Source organism: Lepisosteus oculatus, chromosome 3 (assembly GCF_040954835.1).
Source record: "Lepisosteus oculatus isolate fLepOcu1 chromosome 3, fLepOcu1.hap2, whole genome shotgun sequence".
In the NCBI taxonomy this organism is placed as follows: domain Eukaryota; kingdom Metazoa; phylum Chordata; class Actinopteri; order Semionotiformes; family Lepisosteidae; genus Lepisosteus; species Lepisosteus oculatus.
The window spans coordinates 44,025,058-44,042,411 of NC_090698.1; positions in this window are offsets into that span (position 1 = coordinate 44,025,058).

Consider the following 17,354-nt stretch of genomic DNA (forward strand, 5'->3'; position numbering starts at 1 on the left):
TAAACACTCCTTGAAATGTTTTGATGCATTTTCTGTGCTTTCAGATGCGTTTAAATTCCAGGAAAGGTGTTGTTTTGTTGTTTCCTCAACAAATACATTTTGCCCAATTTTGCAGTTTTTGCTTAGCCATGTACCTGTCAATCAAAAATGGTCAAAAATCCAAAGTTTGCAAGCACACTTTCTGCATGATAATGTCACTTATTTTTGCATTTCAGTCTATATAAAATGATGTTTTGCGGTAAGATTTAGTGGCAATTGTAATACGAACTTTTACATGGAACAATATATGCTTATTGTATACTTTATTTCTGATGCAGGTTACAAAACGAAGAAATAGTGCAAATTTAAAACAGATTCACATTAGATACATTCTTTATACGCCAACACTGCTACATTAAGTATTTCTGAGTGATCTGGAGTCATTTGGGTAACATTTTTAGCACAGTGTTTTGATGCCGGGATTTTAAAACTTTTTCTATAAGTACCCGAGCTAGGGTTAGGGTTAGGGTTTAAACACTCCTGGAAATGTTTTGATGCATTTTCTGTGCTTTCAGATGCGTTTAAATTCCAGGAAAGGTGTTGTTTTGTTGTTTCCTCAACAAATAAATTTTGCCCAATTTTTTAGTTTTTGCTAAGCCATGTACCTGTCAATGAAAAATGTTCAAAATTCCAAAGTTTGCAAACACACTTTCTGCATGATAATCTCACTTATTTTTTCATTTGAGTCTATATAAAATGATGCTTTGCGGTATGATTTAGTGGCAATTGTAATACGAACCTTTACATGGAACAATATATGCTTATTGTATACTTTATTTCTGATGCAGGTTAATAAAAGCAGAAATAGTGCAAATTTAAAACAGATTCACATTAGATACATTCTTTATACGCCAACACTGCTACATTAAGAATTTCTGAGTGATCTGGAGTCATTTGGGTCACATTTTTAGCACAGTGTTTTGATGCCGGGATTTTAAAACGTTTTATATAAGTACCCAAGCTAGGGTTAGGGTTAGGGTTTAAACACTCCTGGAAATGTTTTGATGCATTTTCTGTGCTTTCAGATGCGTTTAAATTCCAGGAAAGGTGTTGTTTTGTTGTTTGCTCAACAAATAAATTTTGCCCAATTTTGCAGTTTTTTCTTAGCCATGTACCTGTCAATCAAAAATGGTCAAAAATCCAAATTTTGCAAGCACAGTTTCTGCATGATAATATCACTTATTTTTGCATTTCAGTCTATATAAAATGATGTTTTGCGGTAAGATTTAGTAGCAATTGTAATACGAACCTTTACATGGAACAATATATGCTTATTGTATACTTTATTTCTGATGCAGCTTACAAAAAGAAGAAATAGTGCAAATTTAAAACAGATTCACATTAGTTACATTCTTTATACGCCAACACTGCTACATTAAATATTTCTGAGTGATCTGGAGTCATTTGGGTAACATTTTTAGCACAGTGTTTTGATGCTGGGATTTTGAAACTTTTTCTATAAGTACCCGAGCTAGGGTTAGGGTTAGGGTTTAAACACTCCTGGAAATGTTTTGATGCATTTTCTGTGCTTTCAGATGCGTTTAAATTCCAGGAAAGGTGTTGTTTTGTTGTTTCCTCAACAAATACATTTTGCCCAATTTTGCAGTTTATGCTTAGCCATGTACCTGTCAATCAAAAATGGTCAAAAATCCAAAGTTTGCAAGCACACTTTCTGCATGATAATCTCACTTATTTTTGCCTTTCAGTCTATATAAAATGATGCTTTGCGGTATGATTTAGTGGCAATTGTAATACGAACCTTTACATGGAACAATATATGCTTATTGTATACTTTATTTCTGATGCAGGTTAATAAAAGCAGAAATAGTGCAAATTTAAAACAGATTCACATTAGATACATTCTTTATACGCCAACACTACTACATTAAGAATTTCTGAGTGATCTGGAGTCATTTGGGTCACATTTTTAGCACAGTGTTTTGATGCCGGGATTTTAAAACGTTTTATATAAGTACCCAAGCTAGGGTTAGGGTTAGGGTTTAAACACTCCTGGAAATGTTTTGATGCATTTTCTGTGCTTTCAGATGCGTTTAAATTCCAGGAAAGGTGTTGTTTTGTTGTTTCCTCAACAAATAAATTTTGCCCAATTTTTTAGTTTTTGCTAAGCCATGTACCTGTCAATGAAAAATGTTCAAAATTCCAAAGTTTGCAAACACACTTTCTGCATGATAATCTCACTTATTTTTGCATTTGAGTCTATATAAAATGATGCTTTGCGGTATGATTTAGTGGCAATTGTAATACGAACCTTTACATGGAACAATATATGCTTATTGTATACTTTATTTCTGATGCAGGTTAATAAAAGCAGAAATAGTGCAAATTTAAAACAGATTCACATTAGATACATTCTTTATACGCCAACACTGCTACATTAAGAATTTCTGAGTGATCTGGAGTCATTTGGGTCACATTTTTAGCACAGTGTTTTGATGCCGGGATTTTAAAACGTTTTATATAAGTACCCAAGCTAGGGTTAGGGTTAGGGTTTAAACACTCCTGGAAATGTTTTGATGCATTTTCTGTGCTTTCAGATGCGTTTAAATTCCAGGAAAGGTGTTGTTTTGTTGTTTGCTCAACAAATAAATTTTGCCCAATTTTGCAGTTTTTTCTTAGCCATGTACCTGTCAATCAAAAATGGTCAAAAATCCAAATTTTGCAAGCACAGTTTCTGCATGATAATATCACTTATTTTTGCATTTCAGTCTATATAAAATGATGTTTTGCGGTAAGATTTAGTAGCAATTGTAATACGAACCTTTACATGGAACAATATATGCTTATTGTATACTTTATTTCTGATGCAGGTTACAAAAAGAAGAAATAGTGCAAATTTAAAACAGATTCACATTAGTTACATTCTTTATACGCCAACACTGCTACATTAAATATTTCTGAGTGATCTGGAGTCATTTGGGTAACATTTTTAGCACAGTGTTTTGATGCTGGGATTTTGAAACTTTTTCTATAAGTACCCGAGCTAGGGTTAGGGTTAGGGTTTAAACACTCCTGGAAATGTTTTGATGCATTTTCTGTGCTTTCAGATGCGTTTAAATTCCAGGAAAGGTGTTGTTTTGTTGTTTCCTCAACAAATACATTTTGCCCAATTTTGCAGTTTATGCTTAGCCATGTACCTGTCAATCAAAAATGGTCAAAAATCCAAAGTTTGCAAGCACACTTTCTGCATGATAATCTCACTTATTTTTGCCTTTCAGTCTATATAAAATGATGCTTTGCGGTATGATTTAGTGGCAATTGTAATACGAACCTTTACATGGAACAATATATGCTTATTGTATACTTTATTTCTGATGCAGGTTAATAAAAGCAGAAATAGTGCAAATTTAAAACAGATTCACATTAGATACATTCTTTATACGCCAACACTGCTACATTAAGAATTTCTGAGTGATCTGGAGTCATTTGGGTCACATTTTTAGCACAGTGTTTTGATGCCGGGATTTTAAAACGTTTTATATAAGTACCCAAGCTAGGGTTAGGGTTAGGGTTTAAACACTCCTGGAAATGTTTTGATGCATTTTCTGTGCTTTCAATGCGTTTAAATTCCAGGAAAGGTGTTGTTTTGTTGTTTGCTCAACAAATAAATTTTGCCCAATTTTGCAGTTTTTGCTTAGCCATGTACCTGTCAATCAAAAATGGTCAAAAATCCAAAGTTTGCAAGCACACTTTCTGCATGATAATATCACTTATTTTTGCATTTCAGTCTATATAAAATGATGTTTTGCGGTAAGATTTAGTAGCAATTGTAATACGAACCTTTACATGGAACAATATATGCTTATTGTATACTTTATTTCTGATGCAGGTTAATAAAAGCAGAAATAGTGCAAATTTAAAACAGATTCACATTAGATACATTCTTTATACGCCAACACTGCTACATTAAGAATTTCTGAGTGATCTGGAGTCATTTGGGTCACATTTTTAGCACAGTGTTTTGATGCCGGGATTTTAAAACTTTTTCTATAAGTACCCGAGCTAGGGTTAGGGTTAGGGTTTAAACACTCCTGGAAATGTTTTGATGCATTTTCTGTGCTTTCAGATGCGTTTAAATTCCAGGAAAGGTGTTGTTTTGTTGTTTGCTCAACAAATAAATTTTGCCCAATTTTGCAGTTTTTGCTTAGCCATGTACCTGTCAATCAAAAATGGTCAAAAATCCAAATTTTGCAAGCACAGTTTCTGCATGATAATATCACTTATTTTTGCATTTCAGTCTATATAAAATGATGTTTTGCGGTAAGATTTAGTGGCAATTGTAATACGAACATTTACATGGAGCAATATGTGCTTATTGTATACTTTATTTCTGATGCAGGTTACAAAAAGAAGAAATAGTGCAAATTTAAAACAGATTCACATTAGATACATTCTTTATACGCCAACACTGCTACATTAAGTATTTCTGAGTGATCTGTAGTCATTTGGGTAACATTTTTAGCACAGTGTTTTGATGCCGGGATTTTGAAACTTTTTCTATAAGTTCCCGAGCTAGGTTTGGGGTTAGGGTTTAAACACTCATGGAAATGTTTTGATGCATTTTCTGTGCTTTTAGATGCGTTTAAATTCCAGGAAAGGTGTTGTTTTGTTGTTTCCTCAACAAATAAATTTTGCCCAATTTTTTAGTTTTTGCTAAGCCATGTACCTGTCAATGAAAAATGTTCAAAATTCCAAAGTTTGCAAACACACTTTCTGCATGATAATCTCACTTATTTTTGCATTTGAGTCTATATAAAATGATGCTTTGCGGTATGATTTAGTGGCAATTGTAATACGAACCTTTACATGGAACAATATATGCTTATTGTATACTTTATTTCTGATGCAGGTTAATAAAAGCAGAAATAGTGCAAATTTAAAACAGATTCACATTAGATACATTCTTTATACGCCAACACTGCTACATTAAGAATTTCTGAGTGATCTGGAGTCATTTGGGTCACATTTTTAGCACAGTGTTTTGATGCCGGGATTTTAAAACGTTTTATATAAGTACCCAAGCTAGGGTTAGGGTTAGGGTTTAAACACTCCTGGAAATGTTTTGATGCATTTTCTGTGCTTTCAGATGCGTTTAAATTCCAGGAAAGGTGTTGTTTTGTTGTTTGCACAACAAATAAATTTTGCCCAATTTTGCAGTTTTTTCTTAGCCATGTACCTGTCAATCAAAAATGGTCAAAAATCCAAATTTTGCAAGCACAGTTTCTGCATGATAATATCACTTATTATTGCATTTCAGTCTATATAAAATGATGTTTTGCGGTAAGATTTAGTAGCAATTGTAATACGAACCTTTACATGGAACAATATATGCTTATTGTATACTTTATTTCTGATGCAGTTTACAAAAGGAAGAAATAGTGCAAATTTAAAACAGATTCACATTAGTTACATTCTTTATACGCCAACACTGCTACATTAAGTATTTCTGAGTGATCTGTAGTCATTTGGGTAACATTTTTAGCACAGTGTTTTGATGCCGGGATTTTGAAACTTTTTCTATAAGTACCCGAGCTAGGGTTAGGGTTAGGGTTTAAACACTCCTGGAAATGTTTTGATGCATTTTCTGTGCTTTCAGATGCGTTTAATTCCAGGAAAGGTGTTTTTTTGTTGTTTCCTCAACAAATACATTTTGCCCAATTTTGCAGTTTTTGCTTAGCCATGTACCTGTCAATCAAAAATGGTCAAAAATCCAAAGTTTGCAAGCACACTTTCTGCATGATAATCTCACTTATTTTTGCCTTTCAGTCTATATAAAATGATGCTTTGCGGTATGATTTAGTGGCAATTGTAATACGAACCTTTACATGGAACAATATATGCTTATTGTATACTTTATTTCTGATGCAGGTTACAAAAAGAAGAAATAGTGCAAATTTAAAACAGATTCACATTAGATACATTCTTTATACCCCAACACTGCTACATTAAGAATTTCTGAGTGATCTGGAGTCATTTGGGTCACATTTTTAGCACAGTGTCTTGATGCCGGGATCTTAAAACGTTTTCTATAAGTACCCGAGCTAGGGTTAGGGTTAGGGTTTAAACACTCCTGGAAATGTTTTGATGCATTTTCTGTGCTTTCAGATGCGTTTAAATTCCAGGAAAGGTGTTGTTTTGTTGTTTCCTCAACAAATACATTTTGCCCAATTTTGCAGTTTTTGCTTAGCCATGTACCTGTCAATCAAAAATGGTCAAAAATCCAAAGTTTGCAAACACACTTTCTGCATGATAATCTCACTTATTTTTGCCTTTCAGTCTATATAAAATGATGTTTTGCGGTAAGATTTAGTGGCAATTGTAATACGAACCTTTACATGGAACAATATATGCTTATTGTATACTTTATTTCTGATGCAGGTTAATAAAAGCAGAAATAGTGCAAATTTAAAACAGATTCACATTAGATACATTCTTTATACGCCAACACTGCTACATTAAGAATTTCTGAGTGATCTGGAGTCATTTGGGTCACATTTTTAGCACAGTGTTTTGATGCCGGGATTTTAAAACGTTTTCTATAAGTACCCGAGCTAGGGTTAGGGTTAGGGTTTTAAACACTCCTGGAAATGTTTTGATTCATTTTCTGTGCTTTCAGATGCGTTTAAATTCCAGGAAAGGTGTTGTTTTGTTGTTTGCTCAACAAATAAATTTTGCCCAATTTTGCAGTTTTTGCTTAGCCATGTACCTGTCAATCAAAAATGGTCAAAAATCCAAATTTTGCAAGCACAGTTTCTGCATGATAATATCACTTATTTTTGCATTTCAGTCTATATAAAATGACGTTTTGCGGTAAGATTTAGTAGCAATTGTAATATGAACCTTTACATGGAACAATATATGCTTATTGTATACTTTCTTTCTGATGCAGGTTACAAAAGGAAGAAATAGTGCAAATTTAAAACAGATTCACATTAGTTACATTCTTTATACGCCAACACTGCTACATTAAGTATTTCTGAGTGATCTGTAGTCATTTGGGTAACATTTTTAGCACAGTGTTTTGATGCCGGGATTTTGAAAATTTTTCTATAAGTTCCCGAGCTAGGGTTAGGGTTAGGGTTTAAACACTCCTTGAAATGTTTTGATGCATTTTCTGTGCTTTCAGATGCGTTTAAATTCCAGGAAAGGTGTTGTTTTGTTGTTTCCTCAACAAATACATTTTGCCCAATTTTGCAGTTTTTGCTTAGCCATGTACCTGTCAATCAAAAATGGTCAAAAATCCAAAGTTTGCAAGCACACTTTCTGCATGATAATGTCACTTATTTTTGCATTTCAGTCTATATAAAATGATGTTTTGCGGTAAGATTTAGTGGCAATTGTAATACGAACTTTTACATGGAACAATATATGCTTATTGTATACTTTATTTCTGATGCAGGTTACAAAACGAAGAAATAGTGCAAATTTAAAACAGATTCACATTAGATACATTCTTTATACGCCAACACTGCTACATTAAGTATTTCTGAGTGATCTGGAGTCATTTGGGTAACATTTTTAGCACAGTGTTTTGATGCCGGGATTTTGAAACTTTTTCTATAAGTACCCGAGCTAGGGTTAGGGTTAGGGTTTAAACACTCCTGGAAATGTTTTGATGCATTTTCTGTGCTTTCAGATGCGTTTAAATTCCAGGAAAGGTGTTGTTTTGTTGTTTCCTCAACAAATACATTTTGCCCAATTTTGCAGTTTATGCTTAGCCATGTACCTGTCAATCAAAAATGGTCAAAAATCCAAAGTTTGCAAGCACACTTTCTGCATGATAATCTCACTTATTTTTGCCTTTCAGTCTATATAAAATGATGCTTTGCGGTATGATTTAGTGGCAATTGTAATACGAACCTTTACATGGAACAATATATGCTTATTGTATACTTTATTTCTGATGCAGGTTAATAAAAGCAGAAATAGTGCAAATTTAAAACAGATTCACATTAGATACATTCTTTATACGCCAACACTGCTACATTAAGAATTTCTGAGTGATCTGGAGTCATTTGGGTCACATTTTTAGCACAGTGTTTTGATGCCGGGATTTTAAAACGTTTTATATAAGTACCCAAGCTAGGGTTAGGGTTAGGGTTTAAACACTCCTGGAAATGTTTTGATGCATTTTCTGTGCTTTCAGATGCGTTTAAATTCCAGGAAAGGTGTTGTTTTGTTGTTTGCTCAACAAATAAATTTTGCCCAATTTTGCAGTTTTTTCTTAGCCATGTACCTGTCAATCAAAAATGGTCAAAAATCCAAATTTTGCAAGCACAGTTTCTGCATGATAATATCACTTATTTTTGCATTTCAGTCTATATAAAATGATGTTTTGCGGTAAGATTTAGTAGCAATTGTAATACGAACCTTTACATGGAACAATATATGCTTATTGTATACTTTATTTCTGATGCAGGTTACAAAAGGAAGAAATAGTGCAAATTTAAAACAGATTCACATTAGTTACATTCTTTATACGCCAACACTGCTACATTAAATATTTCTGAGTGATCTGTAGTCATTTGGGTAACATTTTTAGCACAGTGTTTTGATGCCGGGATTTTGAAACTTTTTCTATAAGTACCCGAGCTAGGGTTAGGGTTAGGGTTTAAACACTCCTGGAAATGTTTTGATGCATTTTCTGTGCTTTCAGATGCGTTTAAATTCCAGGAAAGGTGTTTTTTTGTTGTTTCCTCAACAAATACATTTTGCCCAATTTTGCAGTTTTTGCTTAGCCATGTACCTGTCAATCAAAAATGGTCAAAAATCCAAAGTTTGCAAGCACACTTTCTGCATGATAATCTCACTTATTTTTGCCTTTCAGTCTATATAAAATGATGCTTTGCGGTATGATTTAGTGGCAATTGTAATACGAACCTTTACATGGAACAATATATGCTTATTGTATACTTTATTTCTGATGCAGGTTACAAAAAGAAGAAATAGTGCAAATTTAAAACAGATTCACATTAGATACATTCTTTATACCCCAACACTGCTACATTAAGAATTTCTGAGTGATCTGGAGTCATTTGGGTCACATTTTTAGCACAGTGTCTTGATGCCGGGATCTTAAAACGTTTTCTATAAGTACCCGAGCTAGGGTTAGGGTTAGGGTTTAAACACTCCTGGAAATGTTTTGATGCATTTTCTGTGCTTTCAGATGCGTTTAAATTCCAGGAAAGGTGTTGTTTTGTTGTTTCCTCAACAAATACATTTTGCCCAATTTTGCAGTTTTTGCTTAGCCATGTACCTGTCAATCAAAAATGGTCAAAAATCCAAAGTTTGCAAACACACTTTCTGCATGATAATGTCACTTATTTTTGCATTTCAGTCTATATAAAATGATGTTTTGCGGTAAGATTTAGTGGCAATTGTAATACGAACTTTTACATGGAACAATATATGCTTATTGTATACTTTATTTCTGATGCAGGTTACAAAAAGAAGAAATAGTGCAAATTTAAAACAGATTCACATTAGATACATTCTTTATACGCCAACACTGCTACATTAAGTATTTCTGAGTGATCTGTAGTCATTTGGGTACCATTTTTAGCACAGTGTTTTGATGCCGGGATTTTGAAACTTTTTCTATAAGTTCCCGAGCTAGGGTTAGGGTTAGGGTTTAAACACTCCTGGAAATGTTTTGATGCATTTTCTGTGCTTTCAGATGCGTTTAAATTCCAGGAAAGGTGTTGTTTTGTTTTTTGCTCAACAAATAAATTTTGCCCAATTTTGCAGTTTTTGCTTAGCCATTAACCTGTCAATCAAAAATGGTCAAAAATCCAAAGTTTGCAAGCACACTTTCTGCATGATAATCTCACTTATTTTTGCCTTTCAGTCTATATAAAATGATGTTTTGCGGTAAGATTTAGTGGCAATTGTAATACGAACCTTTACATGGAACAATATATGCTTATTGTATACTTTATTTCTGATGCAGGTTAATAAAAGCAGAAATAGTGCAAATTTAAAACAGATTCACATTAGATACATTCTTTATACGCCAACACTGCTACAGTAAGTATTTCTGAGTGATCTGGAGTCATTTGGGTAACATTTTTAGCACAGTGTTTTGATGCTGGGATTTTGAAACTTTTTCTATAAGTACCCGAGCTAGGGTTAGGGTTAGGGTTTAAACACTCCTGGAAATGTTTTGATGCATTTTCTGTGGTTTCAGATGCATTTAAATTCCAGGAAAGGTGTTGTTTTGTTGTTTCCTCAACAAATAAATTTTGCCCAATTTTTTAGTTTTTGCCAAGCCATGTACCTGTCAATGAAAAATGTTCAAAATTCCAAAGTTTGCAAACACACTTTCTGCATGATAATCTCACTTATTTTTGCCTTTCAGTCTATATAAAATGATGCTTTGCGGTATGATTTAGTGGCAATTGTAATACGAACCTTTACATGGAACAATATATGCTTATTGTATACTTTATTTCTGATGCAGGTTACAAAAAGAAGAAATAGTGCAAATTTAAAACAGATTCACATTAGATACATTCTTTATACCCCAACACTGCTACATTAAGAATTTCTGAGTGATCTGGAGTCATTTGGGTCACATTTTTAGCACAGTGTCTTGATGCCGGGATCTTAAAACGTTTTCTATAAGTACCCGAGCTAGGGTTAGGGTTAGGGTTTAAACACTCCTGGAAATGTTTTGATGCATTTTCTGTGCTTTCAGATGCGTTTAAATTCCAGGAAAGGTGTTGTTTTGTTGTTTCCTCAACAAATACATTTTGCCCAATTTTGCAGTTTTTGCTTAGCCATGTACCTGTCAATCAAAAATGGTCAAAAATCCAAAGTTTGCAAACACACTTTCTGCATGATAATGTCACTTATTTTTGCATTTCAGTCTATATAAAATGATGTTTTGCGGTAAGATTTAGTGGCAATTGTAATACGAACTTTTACATGGAACAATATATGCTTATTGTATACTTTATTTCTGATGCAGGTTACAAAAAGAAGAAATAGTGCAAATTTAAAACAGATTCACATTAGATACATTCTTTATACGCCAACACTGCTACATTAAGTATTTCTGAGTGATCTGTAGTCATTTGGGTACCATTTTTAGCACAGTGTTTTGATGCCGGGATTTTGAAACTTTTTCTATAAGTTCCCGAGCTAGGGTTAGGGTTAGGGTTTAAACACTCCTGGAAATGTTTTGATGCATTTTCTGTGCTTTCAGATGCGTTTAAATTCCAGGAAAGGTGTTGTTTTGTTTTTTGCTCAACAAATAAATTTTGCCCAATTTTGCAGTTTTTGCTTAGCCATTAACCTGTCAATCAAAAATGGTCAAAAATCCCAAGTTTGCAAGCACACTTTCTGCATGATAATCTCACTTATTTTTGCCTTTCAGTCTATATAAAATATATGCTTATTGTATACTTTATTTCTGATGCAGGTTAATAAAAGCAGAAATAGTGCAAATTTAAAACAGATTCACATTAGATACATTCTTTATACGCCAACACTGCTACAGTAAGTATTTCTGAGTGATCTGGAGTCATTTGGGTAACATTTTTAGCACAGTGTTTTGATGCTGGGATTTTGAAACTTTTTCTATAAGTACCCGAGCTAGGGTTAGGGTTAGGGTTTAAACACTCCTGGAAATGTTTTGATGCATTTTCTGTGGTTTCAGATGCATTTAAATTCCAGGAAAGGTGTTGTATTGTTGTTTCCTCAACAAATAAATTTTGCCCAATTTTTTAGTTTTTGCCAAGCCATGTACCTGTCAATGAAAAATGTTCAAAATTCCAAAGTTTGCAAACACACTTTCTGCATGATAATCTCACTTATTTTTGCATTTCAGTCTATATAAAATGATGTTTTGCGGTAAGATTTAGTGGCAATTGTAATACGAACCTTTACATGGAACAATATATGCTTATTGTATACTTTATTTGTGATGCAGGTTACAAAAAGAAGAAATAGTGCAAATTTAAAACAGATTCACATTAGATACATTCTTTATACCCCAACACTGCTACATTAAGAATTTCTGAGTGATCTGGAGTCATTTGGGTCACATTTTTAGCACAGTGTTTTGATGCCGGGATTTTAAAACTTTTTCTATAAGTACCCGAGCTAGGGTTAGGGTTAGGGTTTAAACACTCCTGGAAATGTTTTGATGCATTTTCTGTGCTTTCAGATGCGTTTAAATTCCAGGAAAGGTGTTGTTTTGTTGTTTGCTCAACAAATAAATTTTGCCCAATTTTGCAGTTTTTGCTTAGCCATGTACCTGTCAATCAAAAATGGTCAAAAATCCAAATTTTGCAAGCACAGTTTCTGCATGATAATATCACTTATTTTTGCATTTCAGTCTATATAAAATGATGTTTTGCGGTAAGATTTAGTGGCAATTGTAATACGAACCTTTACATGGAACAATATATGCTTATTGTATACTTTATTTCTGATGCAGGTTAATAAAAGCAGAAATAGTGCAAATTTAAAACAGATTCACATTAGATACATTCTTTATACGCCAACACTGCTACAGTAAGTATTTCTGAGTGATCTGGAGTCATTTGGGTAACATTTTTAGCACAGTGTTTTGATGCTGGGATTTTGAAACTTTTTCTATAAGTACCCGAGCTAGGGTTAGGGTTAGGGTTTAAACACTCCTGGAAATGTTTTGATGCATTTTCTGTGGTTTCAGATGCATTTAAATTCCAGGAAAGGTGTTGTTTTGTTGTTTCCTCAACAAATAAATTTTGCCCAATTTTTTAGTTTTTGCCAAGCCATGTACCTGTCAATGAAAAATGTTCAAAATTCCAAAGTTTGCAAACACACTTTCTGCATGATAATCTCACTTATTTTTGCCTTTCAGTCTATATAAAATGATGCTTTGCGGTATGATTTAGTGGCAATTGTAATACGAACCTTTACATGGAACAATATATGCTTATTGTATACTTTATTTCTGATGCAGGTTACAAAAAGAAGAAATAGTGCAAATTTAAAACAGATTCACATTAGATACATTCTTTATACCCCAACACTGCTACATTAAGAATTTCTGAGTGATCTGGAGTCATTTGGGTCACATTTTTAGCACAGTGTCTTGATGCCGGGATCTTAAAACGTTTTCTATAAGTACCCGAGCTAGGGTTAGGGTTAGGGTTTAAACACTCCTGGAAATGTTTTGATGCATTTTCTGTGCTTTCAGATGCGTTTAAATTCCAGGAAAGGTGTTGTTTTGTTGTTTCCTCAACAAATACATTTTGCCCAATTTTGCAGTTTTTGCTTAGCCATGTACCTGTCAATCAAAAATGGTCAAAAATCCAAAGTTTGCAAACACACTTTCTGCATGATAATGTCACTTATTTTTGCATTTCAGTCTATATAAAATGATGTTTTGCGGTAAGATTTAGTGGCAATTGTAATACGAACTTTTACATGGAACAATATATGCTTATTGTATACTTTATTTCTGATGCAGGTTACAAAAAGAAGAAATAGTGCAAATTTAAAACAGATTCACATTAGATACATTCTTTATACGCCAACACTGCTACATTAAGTATTTCTGAGTGATCTGTAGTCATTTGGGTACCATTTTTAGCACAGTGTTTTGATGCCGGGATTTTGAAACTTTTTCTATAAGTTCCCGAGCTAGGGTTAGGGTTAGGGTTTAAACACTCCTGGAAATGTTTTGATGCATTTTCTGTGCTTTCAGATGCGTTTAAATTCCAGGAAAGGTGTTGTTTTGTTTTTTGCTCAACAAATAAATTTTGCCCAATTTTGCAGTTTTTGCTTAGCCATTAACCTGTCAATCAAAAATGGTCAAAAATCCCAAGTTTGCAAGCACACTTTCTGCATGATAATCTCACTTATTTTTGCCTTTCAGTCTATATAAAATATATGCTTATTGTATACTTTATTTCTGATGCAGGTTAATAAAAGCAGAAATAGTGCAAATTTAAAACAGATTCACATTAGATACATTCTTTATACGCCAACACTGCTACAGTAAGTATTTCTGAGTGATCTGGAGTCATTTGGGTAACATTTTTAGCACAGTGTTTTGATGCTGGGATTTTGAAACTTTTTCTATAAGTACCCGAGCTAGGGTTAGGGTTAGGGTTTAAACACTCCTGGAAATGTTTTGATGCATTTTCTGTGGTTTCAGATGCATTTAAATTCCAGGAAAGGTGTTGTATTGTTGTTTCCTCAACAAATAAATTTTGCCCAATTTTTTAGTTTTTGCCAAGCCATGTACCTGTCAATGAAAAATGTTCAAAATTCCAAAGTTTGCAAACACACTTTCTGCATGATAATCTCACTTATTTTTGCATTTCAGTCTATATAAAATGATGTTTTGCGGTAAGATTTAGTGGCAATTGTAATACGAACCTTTACATGGAACAATATATGCTTATTGTATACTTTATTTGTGATGCAGGTTACAAAAAGAAGAAATAGTGCAAATTTAAAACAGATTCACATTAGATACATTCTTTATACCCCAACACTGCTACATTAAGAATTTCTGAGTGATCTGGAGTCATTTGGGTCACATTTTTAGCACAGTGTTTTGATGCCGGGATTTTAAAACTTTTTCTATAAGTACCCGAGCTAGGGTTAGGGTTAGGGTTTAAACACTCCTGGAAATGTTTTGATGCATTTTCTGTGCTTTCAGATGCGTTTAAATTCCAGGAAAGGTGTTGTTTTGTTGTTTGCTCAACAAATAAATTTTGCCCAATTTTGCAGTTTTTGCTTAGCCATGTACCTGTCAATCAAAAATGGTCAAAAATCCAAATTTTGCAAGCACAGTTTCTGCATGATAATATCACTTATTTTTGCATTTCAGTCTATATAAAATGATGTTTTGCGGTAAGATTTAGTGGCAATTGTAATACGAACTTTTACATGGAACAATATATGCTTATTGTATACTTTATTTCTGATGCAGGTTACAAAAAGAAGAAATAGTGCAAATTTAAAACAGATTCACATTAGATACATTCTTTATACGCCAACACTGCTACATTAAGTATTTCTGAGTGATCTGTAGTCATTTGGGTAACATTTTTAGCACAGTGTTTTGATGCCGGGATTTTGAAACTTTTTCTATAAGTTCCCGAGCTAGGGTTGGGGTTAGGGTTTAAACACTCATGGAAATGTTTTGATGCATTTTCTGTGCTTTAAGATGCGTTTAAATTCCAGGAAAGGTGTTGTTTTGTTGTTTCCTCAACAAATAAATTTTGCCCAATTTTTTAGTTTTTGCTAAGCCATGTACCTGTCAATGAAAAATGTTCAAAATTCCAAAGTTTGCAAGCACACTTTCTGCATGATAATCTCACTTATTTTTGCCTTTCAGTCTATATAAAATGATGTTTGGCGGTAAGATTTAGTGGCAATTGTAATACGAACCTTTACATGGAACAATATATGCTTATTGTATACTTTATTTCTGATGCAGGTTAATAAAAGCAGAAATAGTGCAAATTTAAAACAGATTCACATTAGATACATTCTTTATACGCCAACACTGCTACATTAAGAATTTCTGAGTGATCTGGAGTCATTTGGGTCACATTTTTAGCACAGTGTTTTGATGCCGGGATCTTAAAACGTTTTCTATAAGTACCCGAGCTAGGGTTAGGGTTAGGGTTTAAACACTCCTGGAAATGTTTTGATGCATTTTCTGTGCTTTCAGATGCGTTTAAATTCCAGGAAAGGTGTTGTTTTGTTGTTTCCTCAACAAATACATTTTGCCCAATTTTGCAGTTTTTGCTTAGCCATGTACCTGTCAATCAAAAATGGTCAAAAATCCAAAGTTTGCAAGCACACTTTCTGCATGATAATGTCACTTATTTTTGCATTTCAGTCTATATAAAATGATGTTTTGCGGTAAGATTTAGTGGCAATTGTAATACGAACTTTTACATGGAACAATATATGCTTATTGTATACTTTATTTCTGATGCAGGTTACAAAAAGAAGAAATAGTGCAAATTTAAAACAGATTCACATTAGATACATTCTTTATACGCCAACACTGCTACATTAAGTATTTCTGAGTGATCTGTAGTCATTTGGGTACCATTTTTAGCACAGTGTTTTGATGCCGGGATTTTGAAACTTTTTCTATAAGTTCCCGAGCTAGGGTTAGGGTTAGGGTTTAAACACTCCTGGAAATGTTTTGATGCATTTTCTGTGCTTTCAGATGCGTTTAAATTCCAGGAAAGGTGTTGTTTTGTTTTTTGCTCAACAAATAAATTTTGCCCAATTTTGCAGTTTTTGCTTAGCCATTAACCTGTCAATCAAAAATGGTCAAAAATCCCAAGTTTGCAAGCACACTTTCTGCATGATAATCTCACTTATTTTTGCCTTTCAGTCTATATAAAATATATGCTTATTGTATACTTTATTTCTGATGCAGGTTAATAAAAGCAGAAATAGTGCAAATTTAAAACAGATTCACATTAGATACATTCTTTATACGCCAACACTGCTACAGTAAGTATTTCTGAGTGATCTGGAGTCATTTGGGTAACATTTTTAGCACAGTGTTTTGATGCTGGGATTTTGAAACTTTTTCTATAAGTACCCGAGCTAGGGTTAGGGTTAGGGTTTAAACACTCCTGGAAATGTTTTGATGCATTTTCTGTGGTTTCAGATGCATTTAAATTCCAGGAAAGGTGTTGTATTGTTGTTTCCTCAACAAATAAATTTTGCCCAATTTTTTAGTTTTTGCCAAGCCATGTACCTGTCAATGAAAAATGTTCAAAATTCCAAAGTTTGCAAACACACTTTCTGCATGATAATCTCACTTATTTTTGCATTTCAGTCTATATAAAATGATGTTTTGCGGTAAGATTTAGTGGCAATTGTAATACGAACCTTTACATGGAACAATATATGCTTATTGTATACTTTATTTGTGATGCAGGTTACAAAAAGAAGAAATAGTGCAAATTTAAAACAGATTCACATTAGATACATTCTTTATACCCCAACACTGCTACATTAAGAATTTCTGAGTGATCTGGAGTCATTTGGGTCACATTTTTAGCACAGTGTTTTGATGCCGGGATTTTAAAACTTTTTCTATAAGTACCCGAGCTAGGGTTAGGGTTAGGGTTTAAACACTCCTGGAAATGTTTTGATGCATTTTCTGTGCTTTCAGATGCGTTTAAATTCCAGGAAAGGTGTTGTTTTGTTGTTTGCTCAACAAATAAATTTTGCCCAATTTTGCAGTTTTTGCTTAGCCATGTACCTGTCAATCAAAAATGGTCAAAAATCCAAATTTTGCAAGCACAGTTTCTGCA